Genomic DNA, 15089 nt, shown 5'->3' with positions numbered 1-15089 from the left:
AGCATCATTTCAGCAGTCATTCAGTGTAAGTATAAAACTGGGCAGTAACATTCAGTATAAAACGTTTAAATACTGTAAATTAAAGACAAACATAATGTTCATGGACCGCTTCAGTCAGAAATATCTCACTCGTCTTTCTGTCTCCTGCTACTGTGAGCCGGTGGGTGCCATGCTGTGTAGAAGTTCCTCTCGTCACTCACCTCCCCCTCAGCTGGGCTGGGTTCCTGAGAGAGAGACAGCCCATTTCCTTTGGGACCAAAGGGCATCAGCAGGTTAAGTTATAGGCTGTGTCTGTTCCAGCACACTGACCATCAGAAGCTGTGTGTGGCTGGATACTTTAATTTGGCTGTGTGTATGCTCACGCGGAAGTTCAACGGGGATACACATTTCACCTCTGCCCCCGGGCGACCTCTTCAGTTCGGTTCGTCTCAAATTAGATTTTCGAGCTTCTGTATCTGGTGTCCAGATTGTCTTATCTCACTCTTGGATCTTTCTGGTCTTGTTTGTTACTTAATATAAAGACTCACTGCAAAGTGATGGTGAAGATGCTGTTTGGCGCATGAAGATAAACAGATACTATTTTTTCGAGGCTTCTGATTTTTTTTAAATTAATGAGTGTCTATATTTGGAAAGAGTTTCCCACAGCACCAGTTTCAAACTCAGGTTTGTGAAGGGCGTCACACCCACGATAGATACATTCCTTAGATAATGGCACTGAAATGCTTTCTGCTCAACCTTGGTCCTCTTTGTTGCTTGTTTGACGGTCCATTCTTGTATTTTCTAACTAATAATATTACAGTATAAGTGTTTAAATCTAACTTTAAGACTTGGGCTTGTAAGTATTATTTTGCAGCATCACAGGTACAGCTGTTAAAAGGCAAGGATCTTACCAGGCACTTTTCTGAGTTCTCCAGTGCTCATTATGGTTTTAATGTAGTACGTTTGCATATGTAATTTTGAGGCTTTTTAAAATTTTCTCAAGGTAATTGGTATTTTTGTGTAGGAAAAAAAGGATAATGGGTAGTTTAAAGTTGAAGCTCTCTAAATGAGTTATGTCCTACGCTGAGATGTCTCCCGTCCTTGCAGTGTTTCTTGTACAGAACTTCATCTAAAAAAACAGAAAAGTGATTTACAGCATTAGCATCAATACATGGATCTTCTATTGTTAGATGTGCTGAGTTAGCCAGCCTGTACCTGAGCAGCACTGCGGTCAAAATTCACACAATCGAGACAGATGATCATTTCTGTATTTTGCAGTTTGTTGGTCATACAAACAGTTCGCCTGAATGTTCTTCCAGGCATATGTGCTTATTTTTTTCCTCCTAGTTTTACTGCAGTGCTGAACGATTGTTTAAGGTGTATCTTGTTACTGGTGGCATCAGACATCAGACTGTGTGAGCCACTTCTGATGTGCTGTGGTGACTCTAAGTTTCCTGCGTGTCTTGAAGGTTGCTTTTGCAGATAAAGCTCAGCTGCTTCACAGGGTCTTAATTTAAGCTGAATTGCATTCTGTGGTGCATGATGAATGTTAAGCTGCATGAGGTCAGTGTTCTTACTGCTTCCAGCCCCTGAAAGAAGAATACAGCTTGATTACAGCTAATGTGAGGAGATGGGAAAAGAGTGATGCTAAAGGAAATATATTACCTGCTCCGGTCTGAGCCAAAGGAAGCATTTAAACAAAGCTACACGCCTCCTCCTTCACCACCACCTCCTCCACCACCTCCTCCTCCCTACAACACAGAACTGTCCCCTTGCCTTTGGCCAAGCAGTCTTAGAAAATTTTGCAAGAGTGAGAACAACACTAGCTTTATTTATGATTATACTCGTGAATAATTTAGTGTATTTTTTCTGTAGGTGTTTCAACCTTCTGTTTGGAATAATACAGTAAATAAAAGAATTACAGAGAGGTGACAAATTGGATAAACGTAACATAGTAAATGCATTTGGGAAAATACTTTGACGTGCCTTAGCACGTTGATTCTTCAAGTCTCCGGAAGTCACTTGGAGTTATAAAGTACACTCACCATTCACCATTTTCCCATTAGAAGTGCCTCAATTCTTTGTGGAATAGATTCAACAGGGTGCTGGAAACATTCTTCAGAGACTGTGGTCCATATTGATATGATAGCATCACAAGGTTACACCACCTTTGTTGCCTTCAAATCTATTACATGACATGTTATCCTGCCTAAAAACCACTTATATAAGGCATGATGGATCCATGCTTTCATGTTGTTTACACCAAATCTTTACCCTGCCACCCACTGCATCAGAACTCGACACAGTGTGCCAATTTTGGCTTCAGTTGTCTGTTTACAGCTGACAGGTGTGGCACCTGGTATGGTCTTCTGCTGCTGTGGCCCATCTGCTTCAGTGTTTCATGTGTTGATTATTCAGGGATGCTCCTCTGTATACCTTGGTTGTAATGATTGGTTGTTTGTATTACTGTTGTCTTCGTCTCAGCTTGAAGCAGTCTGGCCATTCTTCTCTAACATCTGATATCAACAAGAGTTCTCCTAGAGAACTGCTGCTCAGTCACTGGATATTTTCTCTCTTTCAGACCATTCTCTGTAAATCTTAGAGATTGTTGTGAAGAAAAATCCCAGGAGATCAGCAGTTTGTGAAACTCTCAGACCAAGTCGTCTAGGACCAACAACTGTGACACATTTAGTGTCACTTGACCCACCTTTTGCCCCCATCCTTGACCATGTCTACATTCGCAAATCTAATGAGTCGCCTCCAAATTTGAAAGTCGCAGTAAGGAGCAGTTGAGCAGATATACCTAATAAAGTGGCTGGTAAATATATATTATCTCAATTGGTGTTTTGATGATGGTTGTCTTGTGAAATGGTCTTTCAGATGATGATAAATTACGTCAACATCTGGTCCACAGGGGGTCAAAGGTTCAGGTTTTGTCCTTTCATTTTCACCAGTTCATATAAATAAAGGTTTTCTACACTAATGTTAACAAGACACTTTGCTCCATATTTGTTCCTTAAAATGTTGTATGTCTTGGTGTATGACATCTATGCATATTAAAGCCTGAGCGCCCATGCGTGCAATTTTAATATTTATGTTCTTATGCTGAATCGTCCGAGCACCGAGAGCGCCTTTCATGTAGCTCGGCACGTGACAGAAGCTGTCCGTGTGCTTGTTTGTTTAACATAGCAGACATGAGCCAAGCTCAGCATACACAGGGAGGCTGACTGAAGCATAGACGGCCTGGTCATCAGCTTACTCTTTACTTTGTTTCCTGTTTCCGATGGCCACTGTGATTGAAACAACACAATTGTAATTTGTGCTTGTTGGGTGGCAAGGCGGCTGTATTACAATCACATCAGCCTGGGGGCCGCCTGGACGGGAGGCTTTGTTATCTTCTATCAGATCTGACAAAGGGAGTTTTATAGGCATGTGCACACTCAACATATAGTATATTGAGTAAAATGGAATTACAGATGCTTATATGTGTAGTGTTTTCATCCTTAGGGCAGGTCTGTTGGTCGCTGAGCCCAGCAGGGAGGTTGGTATGTCAGTATCATCAGTCTATAGAAGCAACCCGGTGTGCAACCCGTGGAAAAAAGTGATGAATAGGAAGTGGCAGGGATGCAACATGCCCTCTAGAGTCTGAGGACTGGGTAAGGGGGAGGTTGGAAAAATCAGGCCACATATATCCTCTGATAGGAGCGGTCGGTGGATACGTGCAACGAAAGGGCAGGAAGATTGTATCAACATAGTATAATTGCCTTATCTCCGCCCAGAGTTGTTACATCATCGTAAGCCTGCAACATGAATTTCTGTAAAATAAAACAGCACCTGTGAAGCTGCAGCTGCCCTTGCTGATCTTTGTAATCCTATTCAGCTAGACTAGAAGAATTGCTCCGTGGATAGCAATGTGGCTGACTGACTCATCACAGTCATTGTGTCAAGAGGATGAACCCTGTTGACTTTGTTGACACACGTTTATTTTTTATTTTTTTACGGCAAACCAGATTTTACAACCAACTATGATAACACTGCCAGCATGGCTGCTTATTTTTCTTAATTCACAAAAACAGAGCCAAATTGCAAGGCAGAGTAATGCAACCAGCGTCCCCGACCTCAGTTAAGCTTGCAAGTTAAGGCACATAGTCCTACAGGTCAAATTTGTGACACGAGAGGAAAATAAGGAAAATGGGATATCTTCTTCTTCCACTGTCTTTATCAGCTACAAAAGATAATTTATGCTATTGCCTGTTCAGTACAAGCCTGTATTAATTCAAATTCAAGATTGTTAAATCAAAATATGATTTGATTTGCAAAATTCTCTTGAAGTTGTTGCAGAATCTAGGCCCCTTATTGTTCTCTCGGCTGGATGTGACAGGCTGTCAGATTTGACAGTGACACACTCACCTACACCTGTGTGATCAGTGTGTGTTTCAGCACCTTCTCTCATTAGTAATCCCATTTTCTTCTCTGTCTTAGATCAATAGCTGTAGAAACTGAATAACTATTTAAATTTGTAGGTATTTTCATATTGTCTTATGTTGAGAAATTAGAATGTAAATGACAAAATACTTAATAAATAAGTAAAATGACTCTCGGTTGTTTTTGATGGATTAAGAGAGATAAGACATGTGATGTGACTAATTAATAATTAAAATATTTTTGAAATAAATAAACATCCATTAGATGACACTTGGTGTAGTATTTTGCTTTCTGGCTTCTTTTACTTTCTACTTTTTCACTTTGCTGATGATATATTCTTTGTATACACTCCCTGGCCATGTCATTAGTTCTACCTTGCTTCATTAGTTAATGGGGACTCTCTTTTAACTTCATGCTTTAAATATTTGTAGCATAGATTCATCAAAGTGCTGGAAACATTCTTCAGAGATTTTGATCTATATTGGTATCATAGCATTACACAGTTGCTACAGATTTGTCTTTTCCACAATTTGAATACAGTTAACTCTATGTCATGTTTGCATCAATCAATCAGGTATGATTTAGGCTCAAAATGTGCCCTAAAGAATATAAGGCAGGATGGATCTGTGCTTCGATGTTGTTCATGACAAATTCTGACCACACCCTACAGGAGACATCCCAGATTGGGACCTTCTAAAAATGCGATTTAAACTTCAGCAGGTCATCTTAATCGTGTTGTTGAGTTGCTGCCATGTGGTTGACTGATCAGATATTTGTGTTAACAAATAATTGAACAGGTGTATCTAATGAAGTGGCCAGTGAGCATATAGGTTAAACACTTAATAGTGTGAATAATCACCTCCAGGAATCCAATATGGCTGTCTTGTGGCTCCGATAAGTAACAAAGTCAGAGATAAGATTCAGATTTTCTCTGTTCTTGAAAGGGACATTGATATGAATTTAAATCTTTATGTATCTCTACTACCGCAAATATGAAGCTAGTATTGGGTTATTTTGATAAGTTACACCGGGAAATACGCAAAACAACATTTTTTTTCCTTTTCGAAAAAACACAACACAACTGATTGGTTCAGTGTCTGTGCTGCACAGTTTTTATGTACTTCTTCAGCCTTTTATAAGACACACATAAGTTCTGGAAATGCAATAAAAACAACTCATTAACTGTCAACTCACACATTTTTAATGTCATATGTCAGACAACCATAAAAAGGCAAAATACAAAAATGAGCAGTGTTTTAACTCTGTTTTAACTGCAAAAAGCTGTTGTTTTATGAGACAGCACAGCTGTACTGAGTCATATTCTGTTTAAAGATTGGCACAATTTTTCAGTGGAAAATTAAAGTGCACTAAACTGGAAACACTGAACTGTTTTATATTACTTATTGGGTGTAGCTCAGCAGCCTATGCTACTCATTCAGCATGTACTACCTATGTATTTTTAATTAAAGTTTTTCTTTATATTGTATTCATAGCTTCTTGGTATTCTAAAGTATTTTTCAACCATTTCCCTGTTTAATTTCTTAATATTGATTGAAGTATATTGAAGTATATACTTCAATATATACTGGCAGATGTCAAACACCTGACAAACTAGAAGCAGGGTGGTACTTTTCCAAGTATAACACATAATGTGCAAAGCCACAAGACTTTTTCTGTCTGCAGACGAAAACATCCAAACATCCAAATATCAGTTTTTAGACTTTACTTGAAATAAAAATCAAACCACAATTCAGCTTTGATTGGCACATCTGCAGTTCATTGCAGTCAGTTTTATCTTCCTGAACATTAGTCTTCGCATCCTGTCTGTGACTGGCTTTTGCTCTTGCTTTATGAAGGTGGCCATGCTGAAAATGAGCAGGATTGTGTGAATAGATAAGCTTGAGCTTGTGACAGAGAGAGGGAGAGAGAGGGAGAGATTGAGCATGCTCTCCCGTGTGCTCGGTGACTGGAGTTGAGTAATCACCTAGCAACTGCTGCTCAGAAGAAGTCAGCAGCTGACTGGCACACTGCTGAGCTCTCCGGCTGAGACGGTCTGCTCGCACTGCTCTGAGAGCAGTTTGAGGGCGTTGCTGGATCCTGCTGGACCATGCTGACTGTGACCTGCGACAGACTGCTTGATACCCTGGAAATCTTAAAATCAGACATACATGCTTGGAGTGTTTGCCAACATCTGGATTAAGAGAGCGTGGCGAAGCTTTCAGTAGCAGGCTGCATGGGACTCTGGTAGCATCTTTAGGTAACATTTGCAAAGCTTTCCAGCGATAAAAAATTGATTTGTTGCATTTGAAACAAAATGTAGAAATGAAAAATGCTTCATAGAAATTTATCTTTCTAGTTGCAGGATAGTTACCTTGTAATTACCGGGGCAAATTTAGATATATGAGGATAACCTGAATGTTCAGTTTAAAAGCTTAAATTTACTTTTTTCAGTCCTACCTCATGGTTTGAATTTAGTTTGGAAGAAAATCTATAACTGTAGAAATGAAGCTCTTTTCCCTAAATGGTTTCCCTTTAACTCAAAGCATCCCTATAAATATTCAGAATAACTGCTGAATACTTTCAGAACAGTTTGCACTACGTTTGCTTATGTAATCTCTCGTGAATCATTCAAAATACAGGCGTGCATTCATGCACGGTGATGCTCACAATGCCGTAACGTACTCAAGCGTGAAAGACCGTGAAGGAACTTGAACTGAGACTGCACTGAGATGACCCGGTTAATAGCTTCACTGATCTGCTGTTATGACATAGATAATATAAAACATATATGTCATCTCTTTAAAGTACACCACCTTTGTGCATTAGATGCTTATTTTGCAATTTTCAAATCACGGTGACAGTTTTTTTAGTTGTTTAATGCATATGGAAAAACATAAAATGACATATCATAAGAGAACAGGGTTAAGAGATGTATAAGAGCACATCCAGACTTATTCATTTGATCTTTCAAACGCCACTATACTTACACGCTCCTAGCTAACGTGACGCTTACAGCATTACGTGGCTCGTCTGTCAGTTTGAACCGTGTTTTTGGATGTTTGTGACCTTTTCTGGTTGAATCCTTCCTAACAAATTAAGATGAGCAAATGGAAATCTAAATTTTGGCTCTTTAAAAAAAAGTCAGATGTGCACTAATGACTGTCAGTGTTTGTTACTGCACAACAAGCAATCACCAAGGGTGATATTAGATATTACACTTACACAAAATAACAAAAAAATAAAAGTAGTGATCCTCTCTGAGAGATTATGATGCAAAATTAATTAAAAAATCTTGACTTCACTATTGTTAATCTGTGGTATTGCTCAGAAGTGCAAGATTACCTTTTCTGTTGAAATCTGCTCACTTTTAGTCTCTATAGAGTGAATGTGGACAAACATTACATTTGAACCTTTTGTTTTCAGAAATTTCAGGAACATAGTTTTTTTATTATTTATAATTCTTTGAACTTCATCCTTTGTTCTGGGTTCAGCTTTGAAGATGCTACTTCAAATGAGTAAATTCATATTTTTAAAGCATGTTTATACCTCATTTCTATACTTCAGGTTGAAAAGGGGACCTTTTTAAGCTGCTCTTTGAGTTGAACTTTTTAGATCTATTATCTATAGTTCTGCTTTTACTCCGAGCATTCGACTCCAACGATGAGCTTTTTCTCATTGCAATTGTTTGAAATATTTATGAAATATAGAGTTTTTGCACAAAGGTAAAAACCAAACTTAACAGTAAGTGAAATGTAATTGTAAAAATGAATAGAAAAAAATGGATGAAAACAATATTCCCATGTTGAATTTACACCACAGTGTCCTATTTCACCATGTTTGATGTCCAAAACTGTAAATAATTGTAAATAATAATTTCATGATGTGTTGGTCTGCTCTATTATCAGTTTAAACAGCATCATTCTTAGTTTTGAAGTATTTGTAAAATTACTGATCTGCTTTAAGCAAAAGTTCATGAATTTAGTCATGGAAATAAAACAGTCATTCATTTGGATAAAGGGTTGAATCAAAAACTGTGGACTGACTAATCCATTGTGCTTGCTGACTTAATGACAAACTGTGAAGGATAATTTGATTTGCATATCTTATTTGGTCTTTCTAATTGATGCTTTGCACATTATGCTGTCAGAATCAGCTCAAGTACAAGTGTGGATGTTATTTTCCAAACTGCTTGTGAGTCCTAATACGGACTCTGTGTTAAAAACTTGAACCAGTACATTCTCCCTTCCTAAAGATACTTTCACACAACCATCATCAGGGTTCACAGAAAATGGACTTAAAAGAGAAAACATCCAGTGAGCAGCTATTCTCTGGGTTAAAATAGCTTGGTGATGTCACAGGTCAAAGGCGAATTGATAAAATGCTTACAGCTGTTATAACACTTGCCAGCAACACTTGTTACAACCAACGTATGCTGTTAGGTTTGTAGCTTGAACCCATCCGCTGGAACGTTGAAGACAATATAATTACACTGCTAAGCAAGACACAAGTAGGCAAACTTCTTCATGGTACTCGTGCACGGGAGAGAACCGGACAAACGCCGTTCCTTCGCTTGACCCCAGTAGCTCTCGTCCGTTCTCCCATACACTGTCCTTTTATTGAGGTTACATGAATATGCATAGGTTCATTAACATACGACGTCTACATACAAACAAAGAGTACCTTGCCTGTGTGTGTGTGTGTGTGTGTGTGTGTGTGTGTGTGTGTGTGTGTGTGTGTGTGTGTGTGTGTGTGGGGGGACTGCTGATCAAAGGGTCAAACATTCTTGGTCAGGAAGAGGGTAGCCTCCCCCTCACCCTAGATGGTTCATCCTAGATAACACGGTGAGGAAGTCCTGCAGTTCATCTAAACAAAGAGCACTTAGACTAGAACAGACGCAACTACGTTAATCCTACCATAAAATAATAAGACACGGTATGACCTCTCATGCTCCCAAAGTGCTGTCTAATACACACAAAGTTTGCAGACTATCAAGGATCAAAACCTCTACCAATCTACAACTAATTACAAAACTCTAAGCATATATAAGTAAATATTTCTAAGCATAAATGACAATCAACAATACAAATCTAACATTTCCCCCCTTTTTGACCTTTATGCCTGAAAAGTTCCCAGGTATGAATACGTCATGTCTGACAGTTTCAATGCAAACCTTTTTATACTCAGCATATGTCAAATCACCCTAAATTACTGAAAGGTACACAGTTTAATAAATGTATTAGCAGTTACCCCATTCATTGAGCTCATCTCATGGCAAACTGCATCTTACGAGCAACCAAAGAAATTGTTAATTTAATAGTGAAACTAAAAAAGTAACATTTTGAAAAACATCTCAGCTTGGTGATGCTTCCTCCAGGTGTGCACATCACATGTCTCTCTGCAGAGTGGTTTGAGTTCTGCAGGGCGTCATGAATGTCTCTTCCAGTTGTTTCCATCGTTGTCCATAGGACCAGAGTCCAAATGTATGTAGAATAGACATTCAAACATACTAGTTGGTTTTGTGGTTCGTCAACATGGGTCTCAGCTATTTCCAAGCTGCAGACCTCTCAGCACTCTAGTTTTATGGCCTCTTACCAGCCCCCATCACCTGACTTCAGACCTTCGTCTTGTGAGGGGGATATTTATGACTCCTTAATTGTCCACGCTCTGCAGAGAAACACCTCTGTGGAAAGGGTGCTGGGTTCCGTCATCTTACTGCTGTTATGATCCCAGCAGCCTTCAGAGTGTCATCGTATGCACAGTATAGTGGCACAGCATTAGGTGATGTTCATAGGAAACTGCTGTCATCACCACCATAGCTTCTGGTTCCTGTGCTTTCACAGAATCATGATGTCATCCTCGAACTCCTTCTGCGCTGTCGATGGAGCTTGGCACGCTCCCCTCATCCCACGAGTTTTCATGTTCCAACGCTGCTGAAGGTTTAAGGCAGAGCACGTCGTACACCTTAGTCGTCTTCCTCAGCGTCAATATTGAATCTTTCATTTTATTTAAAATCTTGCTGTGGGAAGTCTCCTCTTGATTTCCTGGAAGCTTAGTAGCACAGCTCTCTGTGTGATGTCTGCTGTGCTGAAGATGATCTCTGATCCTCCTGAAGCCTCTCTCCCATCTTGTGGACAATCCTCTCCTCTATTTTGCAGGCAGTTTCATGGTCCTTGCTGTGGCTCCAAGGTCTGATTTCATGATGGGCCCCAATCAGCTTGATCTTTGACCTCAACCACTGCCTGGTCCTGTCAGCTATGCGCTTCTCACTGGGCCTCTGAAGATTTCTCAGGAGATTACTGCTGCACCTGTATTTCCTTGCTAGGAAGACAAACTATTTGGAGAGTATGTCAACAATCATCAAACCACATTCTTTAGTTCAGTGAACTTCACTTATAGGCCATCAAAGCCTCATCTGAACATGGGTGCACCACTTGCATAGGTTTAATATTTGTAAATAAAACGGCTAATCACACAAATCACTGCAACAATAATAAAAAACATTGTTTAATGTTAATCCTTGGACCCCTCCTCTTGACGCATGGACACACCCATGCGTCAACTCACCAAACCTGGATTCCAGTCTTAAAAAAAAAGATTAGCTAGATCATATCCCAGGCAACATCAGGGCATCTCCTCCCCTGGAGCAGCACCACCCTGGACCTATAATCCTGCAATGAAAATGTTAGTGTGTTTTGCATATTAAGTTTGCTTAACACCCGGCTCTCCCAGGAGCCTGCATACACACCATCATGGCCTGGAAAACAAAATCTGGAAGTAAAATCAAACTCCATACCTGTAAACAATTGTATCATAAGGACAAGAAGCATTCAACATCAGCAAGACAAGTGTCATGTGCAGGTTTTCTCAAATCAGTAAACTACAATTATTTTCATAAGTCGCCTCAGACATGGATCATCCCATGTACTCAGGCAACATTAATGTAATCGGTGACTGCTCTTAAGCAAAGTCACTCCACTTATATATTACTATGGGCTCAAAAGTGGCCAGCTAATGAGCCCATATCAAACTATCCCAGAAACACTGTATCTCTTATTTGTTTTACTCATGTCACTTGTCCGTTTCAGCTGAATCTTCCACAGCATTCTCAAAGAAACTAACATTAGCAATACACATTGACTGTAGTCAGACAGAGGTCAGACACAGGTCAACAGGTTCCAGAGGTGCCATAAAAACACCATAAAGTCAACCCTAGCTGTGGAAAGAAGTAACACCAGTTCTCAACACAGGAAATTTCACACAGGTTATTCACATTATCAAAGTAACCTTCACATTTTCCCATCAACACAATGCAACAGCATCACCACTCATAACCTGTAAACACAGTTTTCCTCACACATAAACCCAGAAATCCTGTAGTAGGAAAAAACATCAACCAGTTGTCCTGGTATAAATCGCATCATCAATTCACATGAAGAACTGGCATGCTGTAAGAAAAGAAAATGCAAATATTAGCGCTTGCGCAGGCGTATGCATACTTTGTCACAGATATCTCTGTGAGCAACTCAAGCCTATGAATAACACACCTGATAAATGCACAGACACAGAAAATGGCATTTAAAAGGTTAAATCATCATGCAACCTCGAGTGTTGCTGTCATCTTTCTGCTCCTGTAAAAGGAAACACATGGGTTCATCTGCACCTTTGTCAGGTGGGGGTTAGCTTCACACAATCATGTTCAGTCAGTCAGTCAGATATTTTAAAATTCTTACTCATTCACTCAGTGGTTCCTTCTTTTGCTAATTGTGGAAATTATCATCGCATTCGTTTCCACGCTCAGCAAAACGACGTTATTTCAAAAAGAAAAATAATTTAGACTGGATTTCCTCGTTGAATCCTTTTTGGGGGGGACTCTCATTTCCTAATTGTCCCAAATAAGTGGCTTTCTCCTGAACCCATTTTAAATGTGGAGAAACTCACTTGCAACAATTTTCTTGACGACGTGTAACGCTTTTAATTCCCGACTTGCAGATCTGCTCAAAGAAAAGAAATTCACAAGCAAAAATCAGTGCTTGTTCAAAAATGAAAAATAAAAAATAACAGAGATTATCAAACCAAACTCTCAGTGCACTGTGAAAGTATCAAAATAAAAAGGCCTTGTTAAGTCATGACACAAGCTCCTCATCTCAGGAGGGTAAATCATACCATTAGCATGGTTTATCATACCATCATACTAATCGGCAGGCTCAACTTCACACCAAAAGAAAAATCATCAGCTAGATTCACTCCAAATCAACCATCAGCTGCACAACACACAACATAATCCTAATGTCTTATTAGCTATGAGTTTAATTACCAGGTCTGTGCTTTTCACTCATTTAAGCCACAGATCTATTTTATTCAATTTTTCCTTTTTCCCTTCATCATAAAACATGTGACATGCTGTCATGCACTTCACAAAACAGTCTGTTCTGACGTATTCAGAGTTGTGTATCTAAATACAGGATTCACTCGCACATCAAAGCAGGAAACTCAGTGTTTTAGAGTCTCCACTCAACACACAACAAACTCCAACACATCTCATTCACTCGTGCTAGAATTCAATCACCTTTCATTAATCTAAAACCGATCAACTAATTTGCATATCAGCTATTAACCCACTAAGTTGACAGGACGACAGAAAAGCATGTTCAAAATAGTATCACAAAAGACAATTTCCCTCATACAGTAAATTACTTATGCTGCCTCAATCAAACAGGAAGCTTCTCCCAATTTACCATTTTAACAACTAAATTTATTGTCTGATCACTGGTTGGTCAAACCAGGATCTTTTTTCTCACAAAAGTTAAACTGTTGTCCTGCAACTTGGAGAGTCAATTTTTTTCTTTAGGATAAATTCAGCATTTGATAACAAGTGTCTGCTAAATTGACACTATTGTAACACTGATGAAAGATAACAAGCTAATTTTCATTGCATGGGTTTGTGTTATTAGGCAGGTCTAATGCATGTCTGTGGAGCTGCATCTCCAGCAGAGCATGTTCTTAAAGCTGCCTTTCCTACACATTTCTCTGCTATTATTTAATCATTTCTTAACTAATGTGCTATGAGTCTTCATGAGTCATTTTGTGTTTGGAATTGTTAGTAGGGTTAATGCATGTTCTGCTTGTGTGTGTGTGATTTTGTATATGTTTCTATTTTCGCAATGTTTCAGACTCCGTCTCAATTTTCCAACTTAAGCAGTCAGTTTTCTTTTCCCCAGGTTTGCTAACCCAAATTTTGATTTCCCACATTAAATAATTCCTATGTGTTCTCACCTAGTCTTCTCACTCTGTTGTCCTCTCACTCTTTTGTCCTCTCCCTCTTCAACAGTCCCGGCAGTTCTCCTTCAGCTTTGTCCTGTCTAGTAGCTGAAGTGCTGCTGCTGCCTTCTTGGGCGACTTCTTAGCAGCTGCTGCCGGTTTCTTGGCTTTGGCTGCGGCGGGCTTCTTGGCTTTGCTCTCAGTAGCCTTGTTCATCTTGAAGGATCCGGAGGTCCTGGTGCCCTTGGTCTGCACCAGAGTGCCCTTCGCCACCAGGCTCTTGATGGCGGTCTTGACACGGGCCTTGTTCTTGTCCACATCGTAGCCTCCGGCAGCCAGAGCCTTCTTGAGAGCGGCCACAGACAGGCCGTTGCGCTCCTTGGAAGCGGCCACGGCTTTCACAATCAGCTCGCCCACGCTGAGGCCGACCTTCTTGGGCTTGGAAGTCATCGTCTTCTTCTTCTTGGCCTGAACCTCGGCGCAGGGCGTGTTTATGATGGAGCCTTTCCCACCACAGCGCTGGCACGTTGAACGCATCATGAAGGGTCCATTTCTTTCATGTCGCTAGCCGCATGCTAGCTGCATGTGGCTTGCCCGAGTCACTCAGTCCTTTTTGAGCATTTCAACATGCTGCCACCGCCATCTTGCTCGCCCCTCCGTGGAATTCATCCAATCAGACAGGAAGATGGGTTTGCTTTCTTCTTCTGCTGCTGTTTGTCCACATTACTGCTGCTTTGCTGGGACTTTTTGTGCTCAGGACTTGCTGCTGTCTCTTTATCATGTTATTGCTTTGGAGCTGCATTCCTTATCTTCAGGGAGGAGTGAGCTCGCTTGTGAGGTTGAGAAACACATGGCACTGTAAATAAGTCAGCCAGAAACTTGGCCTGCATGTTTCCAATGATGTTAAACTATAACTTTCTTCCGACCGCTGCATGTGGAAAATTGATTCAGGTCTGCTTTTCACCTGAAAGTGACAAACTAAGACATTTCATTATTATCATCACTGCTTAATCAACACACATCTCTCTCTCTCTCTCTCTGTCTGTGTTTGTGTGAACAATCCTTTCTTAAAAGCAGAAAATGACATTGTAGTTGTTTTTCGGCTGATCAACACAAAACCTTTTTCCTATGATTATTTCTCTTCGTCTACAATGTAGTAATTTGTCTCTTTTTCACTCTTTTTTTTTTTTTTTCTTCACAATAGCTGGTGGTCTGCAAAATCACCGCTCTCACTCACAATCAGAGGCAATCACTTTTGCACAGTGCACAAAAACACTGTGATGTCAGACACATTCACACTCACTTTTTCATCTGCATAAATAAACCATATGGCTGGAGATATGTGCCATGGTGATCCATAAGCATGATCACCAGTTTATTTAATTATTTTTAATCCAACAAAACAAATAAACAAAAACATGATGCTG

The 15089-nt window shown here is 39.9% G+C and overlaps 1 protein-coding gene and 1 pseudogene across 2 annotated transcripts in view; one reads left to right on the top strand and one right to left on the bottom strand.

The window, feature by feature from the left end:
- rapgef4a (Rap guanine nucleotide exchange factor 4a) overlaps nucleotides 1-15089 on the top strand; it is a 53726-nt gene that overhangs the window by 4848 nt on the left and 33789 nt on the right. The window lies entirely within an intron of this gene.
- LOC146651137 (histone H1 pseudogene) lies at nucleotides 13343-14216 on the bottom strand (annotated as a pseudogene).

Source organism: Rhamphochromis longiceps, linkage group LG16, assembly GCF_057381845.1.
Source record: "Rhamphochromis longiceps isolate RC_006_pf linkage group LG16, R_longiceps_female_GT1.1, whole genome shotgun sequence".
Taxonomy (NCBI): domain Eukaryota; kingdom Metazoa; phylum Chordata; class Actinopteri; order Cichliformes; family Cichlidae; genus Rhamphochromis; species Rhamphochromis longiceps.
Note: the sequence above shows the minus strand (reverse complement) of the source record. Positions and strands in the feature narration are given on the sequence as shown.